Raw genomic sequence first — 15,984 nt, forward strand, 5'->3', positions numbered from 1 at the left:
ACTTTTTTTATCCAACTAAAAAGTGATGAATGCAAAAGAACAACTTTTATGAGACACAACACAAAAACACAGGAATTTCACCAAACCAAACCTACTCTAGAGGCACACTTCTGACAGCAGCCAATGCAAGTATTTTCAGAGGATGGTAGAAGAAACTCCAGTAGGTTAACATGGGATGAAGTGAGAAGTAAAATGAGGAAATTGATATAAAAATCTATTTTATCATAAAATATTCACAGCTCTAAACATCTAGTGATAAATGAGTTTGGGGAGGTCAGAAAAAGAACAGGGCTTTTTTTGAGATTCCATCAACATACTGTCTCATTGCCCTCAAGCAGTCTTCAAAGAACAGCAAAAATCTGTCAATAGCTCATGACCAATGAAAGATCTAAAAAAAAACCTGTGTGCTGCATTTGGCAGTCATATTCATTCTAGGATAAATTATAATATTCCAAAATTGAACTTAAGAGTCCTGTGGGATGGCGATCTTCAGCTGTTTTGGCTCTCAAGAGGTTAACTTAGTAGCTCAAGAAACAAACCAAACACTGTGGTGCTAACATTTACTGCCGAAGGTGGCTCAAGAGGACAGCTGATTGCATATCCTCTTGCAAATCCCCCAAGCCAATATCTCTGAAATCTAAAGTGGAAACTATTTGTGTGCAGCTGATGGATTTAATTTCGATTTTTTCTTAGCATCCCTTTTCATGCGGATAGTAGGAAACACATCAGACTCATTTGTCACCTGGATGAGACTTGGTTCTTCCTTAGTTGAGACAACTGAGATTGAAATTTGTTTTATAAAAGACAGTAAACATCCTTTTTTTCTTTTTTTTTTTAATTTGAGAAGCTATTTCTACACATCAACACTTGACTAGAACAATCTTTGACAAAGGAACTATTCCAAATCCTAATAAACTGTCGTACAGCAAGAAAATATATGAGGAAATTAAATTGTCAACAAATGCAAAACTGAGATAGAATGTTCTTCTGTTTATTGGAGAAAAATATTGCCAAAAAATATGATAAAAGCAAGCAATAGGTTTAAGTGTTGTCAGCACAGCAATCTGTAAAACTTTTTATGCAAAAGACTAAAATTTCACATTTGATTACCGTAGTCAGATAAGACAAATACTGAACTACGATGTATTTTCCTCTTGTTCCATGGTTAGTTCTTGATGTCTGTACTTACAAACTTGTTTAGAGAAGTGAAACTCCTTACCATTTCAGTGCCGGGTCTGTGTGGAGCTACTCTGCTGCTTACTGAAGAAGTAGCAAAGAGGTTCTGGGTTCCAGTCTTATGCTTGCTGGCTGGTGCTGCCTGAGGGCCGGAATGGTACTTTTTAATTGGTAAAAAAAGCAGTAATAGGGAAATTTTGACTTGTGTCCACACCACAATTCCTGATTTTTCACCCACGGTGAGCTGTCAGATATACTCTCCTCTGGAGTAGGCCTACAGTGATATCTTAGAGCAGCTAACTGCTGTCCTCAAGACTGCAAAAAATTTTTCCACACACCCTTGATGACTGTGAATTTCTAAAGAATTTTCTCAACCTTGGGATGGATCTTTTCAGTTTATTCACTGCCTGGAGGCAAACATACTTTGAGCTTTAATACCTCAGCCATTGTTAAGAGAGAGGGGAAAAAGAATTTTTTCCAACCTGCAAAGAAAAGTTTTGCAGCTGTTTTTGTACAGGACTGTCAAGAACCACAAGTGCAGCCACAATTTACTCACTTTTTGTTTCATTTGTGTTTCAAAAGTATTTTTAAAGTGAAGAAGATGGTTTTGACCACGTAGCCTTCTTGAAGGTGGTGACAATTTTTCTACACAGAACAAAATAAAATAAAAGCAAACCAATGGAGGTCACATGTTTCTTTGCTACATGTATTGGGTTTACCTGGCAAGGTTTTGGTAGCAGAGAGACTGCAGGGATGGATTCTGTTGATAAGACACCACGAGCTGCCTCTCTGTTGGGCAGAGCCAGTTTTAGCCAGCTCCAAAATGGAAATGCCACCAGCCAGACCTGAGTCCATCAGCGGTGTTGGTGGCACCTCTGTGAAGACATTTAAAAAAGGGTAAAAAAAAGCTGTGCAGCAGCTGTGAGAGAAGAGAAAGAAAACGTGAGAGAAACAGCCCCTGACGGAGCAGTTCTTGAAGAACTGCAGCTCAAGGGAAGGAGAAGTTCATGAAGGACTGTCTCCTGTGTGAGTGACCCCATGCTGGAGCAGGGGAAGAGTGTGAGGAGGAAGGAGCACCAGACACAAAGTGTTATGGACTGACCACAACTCCCATTCCCTGTCCCCTGTGCTGCTCAGGGGGAGAAGGTAGAAGAGTTGGGAGTGAAGTTGAGCCAGGGAAGAAGGGGAGGGGTAGGGCCAAGGTGTTTTTAGTTTAGTTTTTATTTCTCACTGTCCTACTCTGCTATTAATTGGCAATAAATTAAACTAATTTCCCCAAGCCAAATCTGTTTTGCCCATAACGGTAATTGGTGAGTGATCTCCCTGTCCTTACCTCAACCCACAAGCTTTTTTTCATTGTGTTTTCTCCCCCTGTCCTACTGAGAAGGGGGAGTGATAAAGCAGCCTGGGAAGTACCTGGTACCTAGTCAGGGTTAACACACCACACCGTGATACAATCATAAAGTATTTCTTTTTGTACTCTTTTGACAATACATTTGCCTATACATTGTGCTTTCCTTCAGAAAGATATGTAATTGTTACATCAGTATCACTTTCAAGCTATGCTAAATCATGGCAGCATATACCGGTTCAGATACTGAGTTAGAGGCTGAGAACCCCAGCTCCTATTTTGAGGTCTACTACTGAATCCTCATAAGATACATTATTCCTCTCAACCCTCAATTTCCCATCTTCAAAAAGGAGCTAGTGGCATTCACTTTCTAGTAGTGCCCTGATGAGAAATCATGTAAAGGTGACAAATATTTATTATTAAACATACAGCACCAATACTGAAGAAACTACTAATGTAAAGCAACACCCATGAAAATTTCTCACAACTTAACATTTTTTAAATAATGTCATATTAGGAATGACATTGAGATAACAGCAACTGAATAGGCACAAACCATTGTCAGACCAAAGCTGATAATCTTTAAACCTTCTTACAACAGAGTTCAGAGAGAGTACCATGACACCAGTAATTATCAAATTTGGACTGGCTGAGGACACCACTTACTGAAGTCTGCCATTGTTTTCTGTCATTTATTATTTTGAAGAACCTTATAAACACTGCAACGAAGGTAACTTCATTTCTGATCTTTTCTCTAAGGCTTTGTGTTTCAGCTATCACTTCCACCTGTGTGAGGTGACATGACTCCCACGTGGTAAAAGGCAGACAAGGGTACACTCACCTGGGTAAGAGCCACAATTACACATGCAGGTACAGTGTAGGTCCCCACTACCATCTCTTGTCTTGCAAAATCATAGCCAGTGATTAATGTAAGAAACAAGCAGTCTCAACTGCTCATTGTATTAAACTTCTTATTATACTTATTTTTAAAGGACTTCAGAGATAAAATGTTGTTAAGTTTTATCCCACACTGATATCTGCCAATTTACCAATTGGGGAATTTAAGTTTCTTCTAGACCCAATGTCTGAAGGACTGGGTAGTATAACCTCCCCCTTTGCTTCCCAGGAACACCTGTATCCTTTAAAAACCACTTGGTCTTTTCGGCTGATTAAGGTTAAAAACAAGTCAAAGCACAAAAAACTCTGTGACCTGCACATTTTTCATTCAACTCATGGGCTCAGTTGTAGCTATGGCTCAAAGCATTCATTAAGTGCTTTAAATGTCTACGGGTGGCTCGAGACGCGGGACGGCCACCTCTGCCAGATGTGCTGTGCCCAGACTGAGCAGGAGCCAAGAGCTGTGCTGATGGGCTGAGCACGTTTGGGTGCCCCATGCCTTAACGTGGAGTTGGCCTTAATCTGTTTGTGGGTGTATGTTTGCACATGATTACTGGGCCTGGCAGACACATTTGGGTTTGAGAGTGAACTCAGGTCTCCACGAATATAAGAGTGTACACATATTTGTTGGCAACAACCCTGGTTCACAAGATAATGTCGCTTTTTGGTGTCCACAGTCACGTTTTACTCTGGTAGTAAAACAAGGCTTGCAGCATATTGGAGACTGGATCTAAGATGCTTAAAATTTGTTTACCCTTCTGTCTTACAAGGGTGCATTGGGATTTTCTTAGCTGGAAGCTATTTGCTTTTTCCTAGTGATGTTCACCACTGAACAAGTACAACGTTACCTTTGAATAACTATTCCATTACCTGCTGCATTGTTATAATTATCTGTCTTGAGAGATAATAAGTGACATACAAACTTAACAGAATTATCACTGAGCAGGTAGGTTTGTCCAAATTATTGTTGCCTAAACCTCAGGGGAAACCAGTTGTTCTGAACACAAATACTCCTATAGAGGTTGCGTATTTCCTAAATCAAACTTTCTACAAGCATTTTCAGTATTTTACAGAAGTCAAAATAAATAAAGTTTTAATTAAATCATGCCATCTTCAGAAAACTGAGCAGCTGTGTTCTGCTGTGGGGAGAAAATTCAGGACAGGATTTGTCTTGGAATAATTTATATAGATATAGTTGCCCTATGTGTATACAAATAACTCAGTTATGTACCCTTTCAGAAAGATTCAGATCTATCTTTGTTTAAGATTGGTGTAGAAAAAGTATGAGGAATTGTGGAGAACATTTACTCTTCAACACAGCCAAGCCTGGGTGGATCTAAATTCAGGTGGTGGCAGTGCTCTGAGCATAGAAAAGTTGGACAGAGGGGGACTTTGTAGCAAAGTATGAAGCAAATCATGGGTTTAAATACTGGACGTATCTCCTTTCCTCCTTCAAGTTAGGACACTGTCCAGGAAAGATTGAGTGGGCAACAGGGGCAGAAAAGCAACCTGACACCTGATGGTTAAAGACTGCACTTGGAACTGGAGGCATATGGACCTTGCCATGGATCTCAAATTTCCCTCTGCAAATACCTTCAGTTCAGACATGCTTTACTGTGCCATAGAAAAACTCTGTAACTGATAAACTTGGGCTTTTAAAGAAAACATCAAGATGTAAACAAATTATTAAAAAATAGAAAAAAATATTCTTAGGAACCGAGTAAAATGATCCCATTTTCATAAGAAAAAAGCATAAAAATACTTCATAGAATATTGTTTGCAAAATAATCTGTGCAAGTAGATCAGAAAAATTAAGTACTAACTGCATATGGTAACACCGATATTTTTGCAATTACTGGAGAAACAAATAAGTAAAAAAACAAGACAAATTAATTATATAATTGATCTAATGCAACCTTCCAAGGAATAATTGATATGCTATCATTACCATAACAAGTAGTTCATGACAAAACTGATACATGACACCTTCTTAGAAGCTACTTAAAAATCATTACTAATCATGTCATTCTGCATTATGGCAAATAGGATGAATAAAAGCCTATTTGTAAAACATTTAGTATTGTCATTTTTCATAGTTCTCTGAATGAAATACTAATGGTCATCACAGTTAAGAGTGAAATGTCTCTGGAAAAAAGAAAGAACTATACACGTCTAACATAATACAAGATTCATAACTGTGAAAAATACAGGGTCTAGAGATACATCAGCATGATAGATTATTTTTTTTCTAAACTGGAAAGGAATTCATAATATTCATTAAAACAAGACACCAGCAGGACTGCCATGCCATGGACAGACATTAGGCAGTTTTAAATGGGCATTTGAATAATTCTATTTTCAGTGCTTTGCATTTTCATATTTTGAGGTGATTAAAAGCACTAAATTAATTACATTACAATGGCTTTAAGTGGGGCAAAATTATCATTCACTTCCCAGGAGGGAAGCTGCTTTTGCAATATATTTTTTTCCTTTCCACAATCATCCTGAGAAGCTCCTACAGCCATGGAAAGGGCAGTAGCTTTAAAGAAGTCAGGAGAGGGAAAAATGCATTAGTTAGTTATCCTTAAGAGGGGGCAAAGAATGACATTTTAAAAGGTTAAATTCACCAAATTAATTGGCAGCACCAGATGGAGAAATCAGTCCGGCTGAACACATAGCAACTTTTTCATACAGTTCCAATGCATTTTGTAACACTTTTCAATTGGCCCTGGTAACTGCTCCCAGACTTAGAAGCCTCTCTTTTGTCAGGTGAGGAAAAAGGACATTTATTCATTCAAATGAAATGTGTCAAAATTATATCAACATGTAGGTACGTCTGGAGGAACAAGGATGAGGACAGCCAACTTTTTTTGAACAGAAGTTATAAGAGCTTTAGGATATTCAGAACAAAGTGTTCTGGGCTTTCATAAGATGACAGAAACAATTTTAAAATCTAATTTTGGCACAGCATGACTCAAGGATATGCCTCCCGGGTTTTACACCATCATCTCCACTAAGCCCATTTTCTCTGCTTCTTATGTCACATTTTTTCGAGCAATTTCCCAGCCCTCTTTTTCCCTGGATGAAAGGCAACAAAGGGTAAAATTCATATCCTGATATGCCAGAATATATATATGTAATAGATTTAGTTTCTAAATAACTGTATTTGAGCCTGAGACTCTGAAATGTAACTCACTTATTTTGAAGGAAAAGTTCCTATACACATACTGTATGTTATTTATGCAACTAGAACTCTACTGACTTCAATGAAATTTGTCTAGGATAGGAATGCAAAGTCTACTGCTAATGCTAAGAATTCCCCTTTTGAACAGTTTTATATGACAGACACAGGGGAAGAAAGTTACCGTGTACTATGATTATTCATTTTCAGTATTAAGTGTTGTTCAGTTCAACAGTTCTCCAGAGAAAAGTAAAAAAAAATGTCCTTACAAATATGAACACTCAAAAAATTTTGTAGTTTCCAGGCCAGATGCCAAGATCTGTCCTTCCCCCAAAGAAATTTCCCCAGAAAAGAATTAAATACACTATCACTGGAATAATCTAGAAAAAAAAAATGCAACTTTGGGGAAAACCTAGAGAGCTGCAGAAAATGTCTTTAGTAATTCAGCCTTTCCCTGGGAGCCAATACTCATCCATCCCATGACCTGGTGCTTCTCAGAACTAGACCCTTCCTGTCATAAGGATGATACAGCACAAAGAACTGCTTTGCTGGAACATTACATGAGTAAAAAATGATGGTATCCACTCACATGTGACTGCCACTGCTGACTTGCACATAAATGGCTGAAAGCATTCTCTGATGGTTTTGGATAAGAAAGGTGTATCAGTCATTATAAGAGCTGTGTAGAGATTACGGCTAGGAAAGATACTGATACCCACCCTCAGCAGACTTCATTGCACTGACTCCAGGCCCCCTGCAGCTGATGGATAGGAAAACCCCTCCACCATGCTGCAGTTCAAATGGGGTCAGTCACAGTCCAGCAAGTTCGATTTATACACATGGTAAATAATCAAAAATTTTGTTCACATTTTTAAATTGCCAAAGGGTTAGGGGAGGAAAAGTCAGCTTCATCATCTCAAGTTTTTATATAGCCAAGTTTCAATACTCTAGCAGAAAGGTTCAGCCAAGAGAGAGAAGAGGAAAAAATCCAGAAAAAAATAGTATGAGCTTTGAGATAAATGGTCCACAGCCATGTCAAGAGGAAATACAGTAGAAGACCTCTTCTGGGTAACTCTGAAAGAGATCTGAAAACAATACAAATGCATTCAGTGCACAGTTACCACATTTTCCATTTCTTTCTGTACTTTATTTCACTTATGGTAAACAACTTATGAAAACAAGTTTGGTTATTGTAATTCTATTTCCAAGCATTTTTATTGACGTGCTATTGTATTCAGTGTTAAATAACTTTGATTTATGATGCTAGAGGGAGGTACCACCCTGAAGTCTAATTATCCCCCTCTCCTTGCACTTTGTCTGCATGCCAAAAATCTGCAATAAAACATGTGTGGCTTTCATTTGTTTGGAATGAGCAGGAGACGCAGACAAAGCAGGGCTACATGGAGGCAGAAGTGCTGTTTTGCTCGCCTTGCCGAAGCTGGTAGAAAGGTAGGGCTGCCCACAGCCCTCAGTACCAGCCTGCTGAGGCCCCAGGAGACCAACCTGGGAATCCGGTTGGCTTCTTTTCCAAAATCCATTTCCAAAAGGAAAAAAATCCTTCCCACTCAGCTTTTGCATGGCTAAGTGAGCCATGAGGAACTAACCAGAACTTTTACTTCAGTGGGAGTTGGATGGCAATTTAGTGCAGCTTCAGCAAGCAACTTTCTTTTTTGGATGCTTCAGCAAAGTGAACCTCTGATCCATCAGCAGTAAACTGAGGCTGAAACCAAAGCTAAATCTAACCAACATCATGCTGGAACACTGAATTCACAGTTCCATGCATATCCAAGAGACACGATAGGGCATCTGCAGGCAAATGGAGTTTGCAGGGGGATGAGGTATTGCAACTCTGAAGTTACCCCAGTGCTTTCAGACAGCTTCAGCATTTGCTCAGACTGCTTTCTCCATGACTCAGTCTTTATTGGTATGTCTTGACAGATTTATATTCCTAGATTGGACAGAAAACCTGCTTTGTTTATCTTTTAAACTAAGAATTAGCAAAACCAAGTAGTGCCAGTATTCAGAGTCATGCATGCCTTAAAGGGGCTTTTCTAGATTTCAGCTTTAATCTAAAAAAATACAGAGAGTGACAGGTTCAGCTAATGCTCTGAGCTCTCTGGAGGTTTCTGAACCTCCCTAAGCTAAAGATAGCCTTTGTGACTATATCACTGCCCTCTACTATATCACTATGTCCTAAGTGTAATTAGAATATGAATATACAGAAGCACTGATTCGTTCTTTAGACTATAAACACAGGAACCAAGGATTGCATAACCAAACAATTAATTTACAGTAATCTTCACCATGTGGTCCTGTTAGCAGAGATCTAATAGGAGAATGCTGTGATAGCACTGCCATTTAACCCATTCTATTCCCTTTAAAATGTACATTATCTTGGAATTAACATTAAGCTGTGAATACTTTCCAAAGGAAATAATCAGTGGAGATCTCCAACAGTGTTAAAATGAGACTAGTCAAAAAAGCAGCTAGGCAAAATCAAGGATAGTAAATTAAATGACCTTGTGCTCCATTTCCACCTCTGTGTCTTTGACCTCCAGTCCTTGGGCCCAGCTGTGATCCAGCCATCTTATGACCTAAGAAAAAAGAATAATTACCATATTGCCAAATGTTGCTACTTCAAATTACAATGAATTCATATTTGTCCAAATAAAGCATGTTATGCAGTGTTATTTATTTTTATGACCCCACAGTTATTGTTAGTCTCAGGAATTTGTTCCCTCATTTGCTGATTCACAGAGTGCAGTAACTTTGCCTCTTACAAATGGCATGATGAACGGACAATTTCCTGTCATGAGGAGATTAAAAGTAGAGCTACACCTTGGAAAGAGAGTTTACAGAATCCTTTAAACGTCTTTGAGCCACTCAGTACTCATCCACACTCTGCAAGGGAGCCCAATGGTCAGAGGTGTAGGTATGCACACCGTAGGTAAGAGATGAGAAACTCCGGAAGCTATCGAACAGTGAATTTTCACAGCAGACCAGCACGAACATATTTAGCACAGGGTTTACTGTCACCATGAAGTGTCAAAAGAAATTTGAGAATGTTCAGCTGTTCTCCTGCTCTGTGGTTTGCTTGTGCTCCTTTCTTCCCCTTAGTTTCTCTTTACTGCATTCTGACATGCTGCATGGCATGAAAAGTATCCTTTTATTATACTGGAAGGAATTATCTTAAAGGATTTGACCAAACAAAATTTTGCTGACCTTAGTCTTTTACTCCTGTAGCCTTATAAAGAAGTGATTCAGAATTGCGACACAAAAGAAGTAATGAATAAAATTTCCATGTGGATAGCTAATGCCCCATGGAGCAGTGTGTCAGACTATAATGTATAAAGGGGTCATTGACCTATATATCTTCAGCTATGTTCCTCAGGATGATAAACACTACAGGAGAGTCAAAACAACAAAGCATAATTAAACAAAATGCCTCATAACCAGCTGTTTTCTGAAGAGTCAGTACATATATGCCATTGAAAGCTCAGCATCAACCAAAAATTGCAGCCCAGTGGTACATAACATATGGGTGTAATTTATTTTCTGGGTTAAGAGAAAGGCTTAAAAACACCTGTGATAACAGATAGTAAATGTTGGCTTTACTATGATATCCACTAAAGTTCCCATCATAGCTTTCTCAGGATTCAGTAATAGTTGTTTTGGATTCATTCCCAGCAATATCAGCTATTGGGGAAGTCAATAAAATATCCAAAATACATTAAGTTTGGAACTGTTTTCACATAACATTTTTGTATTATATAAAAGCAAATTAAATACTGAGACACCAGTCTTGCAAACACACATCTGCATAAACCCCAGTCACAAAAAAAAAAAAAAAAAAAAAAAAGGCATTTTTTTTCTACAGGCATTGATAAACCCATATCCTTTAAACATGAGACAATAGGGTTTGGTCTTGCACCACTGATGTCAGTGGGACCACGGGCAGGCAAATAGAAGGAAGGCTATGAAGAACATTCATATACAATGCAGATGATGACACTCTATCAAAAACACTCTTAGAATGCTGCTAATTAACCAAGAATGAAAAATGCTGGTTTGGAAAGTGAAAAGAAACAACTTTAATTCAATAATATGAAATCTTGAGCTTTTAAAATTGTGTTGCAATTATTTGACTGCTTTCATTTATTTTTTTTTAAGTATCACAAAGACATGTCTGTGATAAAGGCACACAGAGATAGTAGTCATGTCTTTTGTCCATGCTAATATGAAAGAGCAGGGAAAATGAAAGACTTGAGTCTTTCTTGTTTTGTACTGGATCTGGCTAGCTCTTGTTCATTTTGGAAGATTTGTTTCTATTTTTGTTTTATTTTCCCTCTTTGAAATTATTCATTGTGTTGTTCTCACATGCTTAAAGCATGTCTAGACTGTTCCCAAACTAGCATTTAATGAAAGCAGGTTATTCTGACTGAAGGACAGTAGCTGCTTCATACTGTGGTTTGGGGCTTGCCTCTCTGACAGCTGTATTAAGGCATCTATTTTTGCCCTTTCATGAGGCCTTCGACATCATCTGGTATGGGACTGAGAATCACACAGGCACTCTCTTCTCCAGGGTAAGGAAAAGCAAAGTGGCAATATCAGAAAACCTGGAGCAGAGGTAGGAGGCATGATTTATTCTGCCTTAGTGTGAGACTACCACAAAAGAATGTATTTTTTATAATGTGTCACAAGTAGGTTTGTAACAACATAAACAAAATACACAGCAGCGGTGCCAGCAGTGATCATAAATACATGTTTAGCATAGCAGCTATAATAACTTGCACATCATCATACAAGAACAAATTCTTGTCACACTCTTGTAGGTGGAAAAAAATATGCTCTCTAAAATGTTTCACATGAAAATTCAATGCTCCCATTACGAGAGAGTGCAGTTCTCACAGGACAAATAAGACTGCAGTCTGAAAACTATTTTAATAAATCAAAACTAAATACACTGCTGTCTATATTCTCTTTAAAGGCTTATTTTGACTCTGGCTCGGGGTTCTGTAGAGCAGATGTAGCAGTGAACATGTGCACACATTCTCTCTTCTTTCTCTGCCTCTTTTTTTACACACAATAGACAGAAAACGAGTAGCCCTTGCTCACAGCAGTCCCCAGTCCTAGACGATCCTCAAAGCTCCTTCTAATCCCTACTTTTGCTAATAAATGTAATATGAAGAATAACCAAGTGGAAAGCCCAACCTTTAAAACAAGCAGTGGATATAATACTAGCTGGGCTCTATTCCCACTTCTGCCCCAATGTTTTCTGGGACTACAAGCACAGAAGTTCTTTTGACTCTCTTAGCCTCCATTTTCTTGTCTGTCCTCTGTCTTATCCTCTCATTTTAGACCACAAGGTCTACAGCACAGTGATTTTTGCACTATCAAGGTAACTTTAGGAAAGTCAAACTGATGGAATCATACCCATTCCAATTATTTGCCCTTTTATGTTGTTGCACAAATCAGGTAGTTTTGCTTTCACCCTCAGCTTTCATTTCTGCATACCTACACCTCTTGTGCTTAAGACCATCCCTTCTCACTCTTTGCCTGCCAGAAACTAGCGAATAAGAACAGTTATTTTAATTACAGCCTCTGAATTTGGAATGCTCAAAAACGTACACCACTCCACCCTAGAAAAACTTGATCCAAAAATGGCTGTTCTAATAGCCCATATGTTTCATCATTTGATGACCTTTTGAGGTATCCATGGCAGAGCCCCGTCAGATCCAGCATTGCTGCCATTAAGGCTGGAGCCCCGAACTTGGTCCTGCTGGGTAGAATACAACTCTCATTCTCCATGCAAATAGTTTCTCCTTTCTCCTTAGTATTCTTAATCAGTAATTGCTTGCCATGGAAAGGTGCTTAAGATCTTCCCAGCTACAAGTCTTTACTGTTCCAACACTACTTTCACATCTCACCTTCTACTGAATATATATCTTACTTTTATAAAACTGTCTTTTAAGGACAGTCATTACTTTCCTAATGTGGTTGGAATCAAGTAGGGAAAGGTACTGCTCTTCTGCGTTTTCTTCGACTGTCAACACTTCAAATATTAAGCACTTATTCAACATTGTATTTCTGATTGTTCACTCCATCTATTTAGTCCTTCTCTTTTCTCTTTGTGTCCTGGGAGTCAGGGCTACAGGCTTCTGAAGTCAGTTCAGGTGGTTATCTGCGATTTCTTTGTAGTGCTCTTCGAGGTCAAATCCATTACAGCATATGCTCAGACTGACTTTCCACACTTAACTCTGCCGGGCTTACTGTGACACACTCAGCAGTTCACCTCAGAACCTGTTATCCATAGATACAGTAGATGTTAAATTTGATATAGAAAAAGAACCTGTTTCCTGCCTCCTCTTCACCTTAAAAAGCCTTGTGAACAGAGTGACATTTTTTGATGAAAAAGATAAACATGATACTAGAGGCTAATTAGTACCACCGCATCCAAAATGAAATACGCCCACAAAAATAACATTCACATAACATACAGTACAGCCACAGTCAGGAAGTTTAATCACACTGGCTGTCCCAAAGAGCTTAGAAATTGTTTTCTTGCTGTCATATCATATCAACTGGGAAAGAAATGTACATCAGCAAATAAAGCTCCTTAAATATTTGCAGCTGATTTGTAATGGAAATTACAGAGCCAAGATAACATTATTTTCTTATGCCCCACAGTCTTGGGTAAACTGGTGTATATAAGGCTTTTTTTGAAATAGATTTTTGGGAATAGATTTAAAATCCATCACAGACATACCAATGCTGAAACAGCCAGTCTCAGATGCCTGCAATTTACATTCCTGTTACAGATTGATACATCATCCTTTTGCATCTGGAGACATGGGCTTCTTCCTCAGTTTTCAGAGGGTTTTTTTTCCTAGTCTAGTTAAGATGGAGATTATTATAGTCATTAGGACAAAGACACCAATACAAAAGGAGTGAAGTAATATCAATCCTTCAAGTGACATTAATATTCTGAATTTGGTTGGCATTTCCAGATTCCCCAGCCTAGCAGTGAGCAGGATAGCAAGGAAACTGAGACAGTCCTTATAAGCAGAGATTGAAAATGTCTCCTCCTCAGTTAAACTGTTCCAATATTCACCTGTCCCAAAAAATAAAAAAGTAAAAGTTAGGGGTGGGGCAGAGAGGGAGAGCTTGATAAGGCTAACACACTCCATACCAAGCAAGGCTATCTTGCCATGACTGTGACATCTGTATTCTGGGAACAGAACTGGTTACCTATGACTTCCCAGGACAGTCATAGGGCTGCTTATCTTAAAGACGTCCTGTCTCTCCCTGCTCCTCTAGCCAATGCTGTGGTCATCAGCCACAAGTGGTACAAATTTTGACACCCTCTAAGCATTCATCAGCTTCTTCTTCCACAGCCTGGTAATCCCTTTGGTCTTAAAATGGAGGTTGTCTATCATTAGTCCCACAGATGCTTTGCTAACAGTAAGGATGGATGGAAAAGGGAGTGTTAGGATTTACAGATAAGCTTACTTTTACCTTTTTCATTCATTTCACATTGCAAGCTTATCATTCAGAGCTGAGGTGGTCAAATGTGCCTCAGCTAGGCATGCTAAAAGTTTCCATACTAACTCTGCAGCTACTTTGCCAAAAGCCAGTAGAAACACCCCAAAATGTTTCATAACAATAGAGATAGAAAAATGCAGCTCTAAATGTTAGAAAAGCAAAAAGAAAAATATGTGGCCATATTGTCACAGAACCATAAAGCTCTTCTCTTAACTATTCAGAAAGGTGCCTTTGATTTTCAGTAGAAGGTGCTTTCTATCTCAAAGGTACAGTACAGTAGCTTGATTACTATCATGTAATGTGGTATTTGCTAAGACAATGACTTTTTTTGTGAATGGCTGAGTCAATAAGCACATAAAATCCCTGCATTTTGTCAGTGTCTGTGTTATTGCTGCCCTTCGGCTGAAGTAATTAAACTTTTTTCCTTTTCAGAAAACTTACCCAGTGTTCTCTTTCTCTTTATTATGAGTGCTCTACTTATATTTAATTAATCAAGGTTTGGCGGTCTGCTTCTTATTGTTTGCATTCCCGTGCTATGAAATGAGCTGCAATAGACTGGCTAATGCGCTTGGTTAGAAACACTGTATCAGGTACAGTTATCCAAATGAATAAGCCAAAAAAATAATATTTCACTTTTTCTTTGAAATTTGAAGACTATTATGCAAAAAAACATATTTCACAAGCATGTCATATCCAAGTTTCTAAATAAATGTTGGGGCAGGAAGAAGATACATTGCCTGATCCACAGTAGGTGAAGTATTAGCTAACTCTAACTTTGCTGTCCCTTCTACTTACTCAGATGTTAGCAGAAGGTCTAAAGGAGGAGATAGGAGGGTTGGAATTCTATAGGACATACAATGGAGGATTAAAATATAGAGAGCAAGATCTGGACGGACGTGATCGGTTTCCTGGGTTTGCCTGATACTGCTTCTGTGGCCCTAAATAAACCATGGGGTCCTTAAGCCTGTTTCCCACACACAAGTGTGGTGGTAGTATTACAAACTTACTCCCACCCTTGCTTTCTCTACTTAGATTTTACACTTTTCTAGGCACTGTGTTTGCAAACTGAATAGAGGCCACAATTCCAGACTCTAAAAATGAATTAAAAAAAAGAATTTATTTCAGCTCATAAACGAAGGTCCCAACTGACAAAGCTCCTGATACATATATAACTGAAGTCAATGGGGTCACTTAAAGTTAGGGATATTCTTAAAGACTTTACTGATTCAGGGCCTTAACCTCTCAGGAACACATTGATTCATAGCTTGAGGTAGTGGTTATTTTGCTCTTTCTTTCAGTGCATGCTTATTTATAAAGATTTTCATTCCTGGGCAGACCTTATGGCCTTTGCTGTGCTGGGTTTCTGCTCAGTAATCCCACCAGTTTATAAAGATTTCTAAATATGTAATTAAAAACTTTTACATCTGGCAATTGGACCTGTCAAGGGATTGAAATTGGAGGAACACAAATCTTTTTGCTGAGAGCTTAATGGCCTGCACTACCGCTGCGATGTTTGGGAGAATCTGTTTGAGTGCCATTTATGAATCCTCGTGTGAATGTGGGGAGTGATTGCCACCTTCTTGGTCTTTTGCTTTCACACTCAGATAAGAGCAGTAAGAAAGTGGAGAAGAGAAGGTTTCAGGTGGCACAGAAGGAACAGGAGCAGAAGGAACAGAACCTCTTTAAATGGAGCATCCCTGGGAAGGGGACAACTCAAGTAAACCAGGTTTTCAGCTCTGCTGTTCAAGACATTGAGGAACAAATCATCTGCTGTGATGTTCTAACAGTTTGGCAGACCTAATTAGACACTCACTTGACAAAGGGTTGCGATGCTCAT

The sequence above is a fragment of the Buteo buteo genome, chromosome 15 (assembly GCF_964188355.1).
Source record: "Buteo buteo chromosome 15, bButBut1.hap1.1, whole genome shotgun sequence".
NCBI classification, from domain to species: Eukaryota; Metazoa; Chordata; class Aves; order Accipitriformes; family Accipitridae; genus Buteo; species Buteo buteo.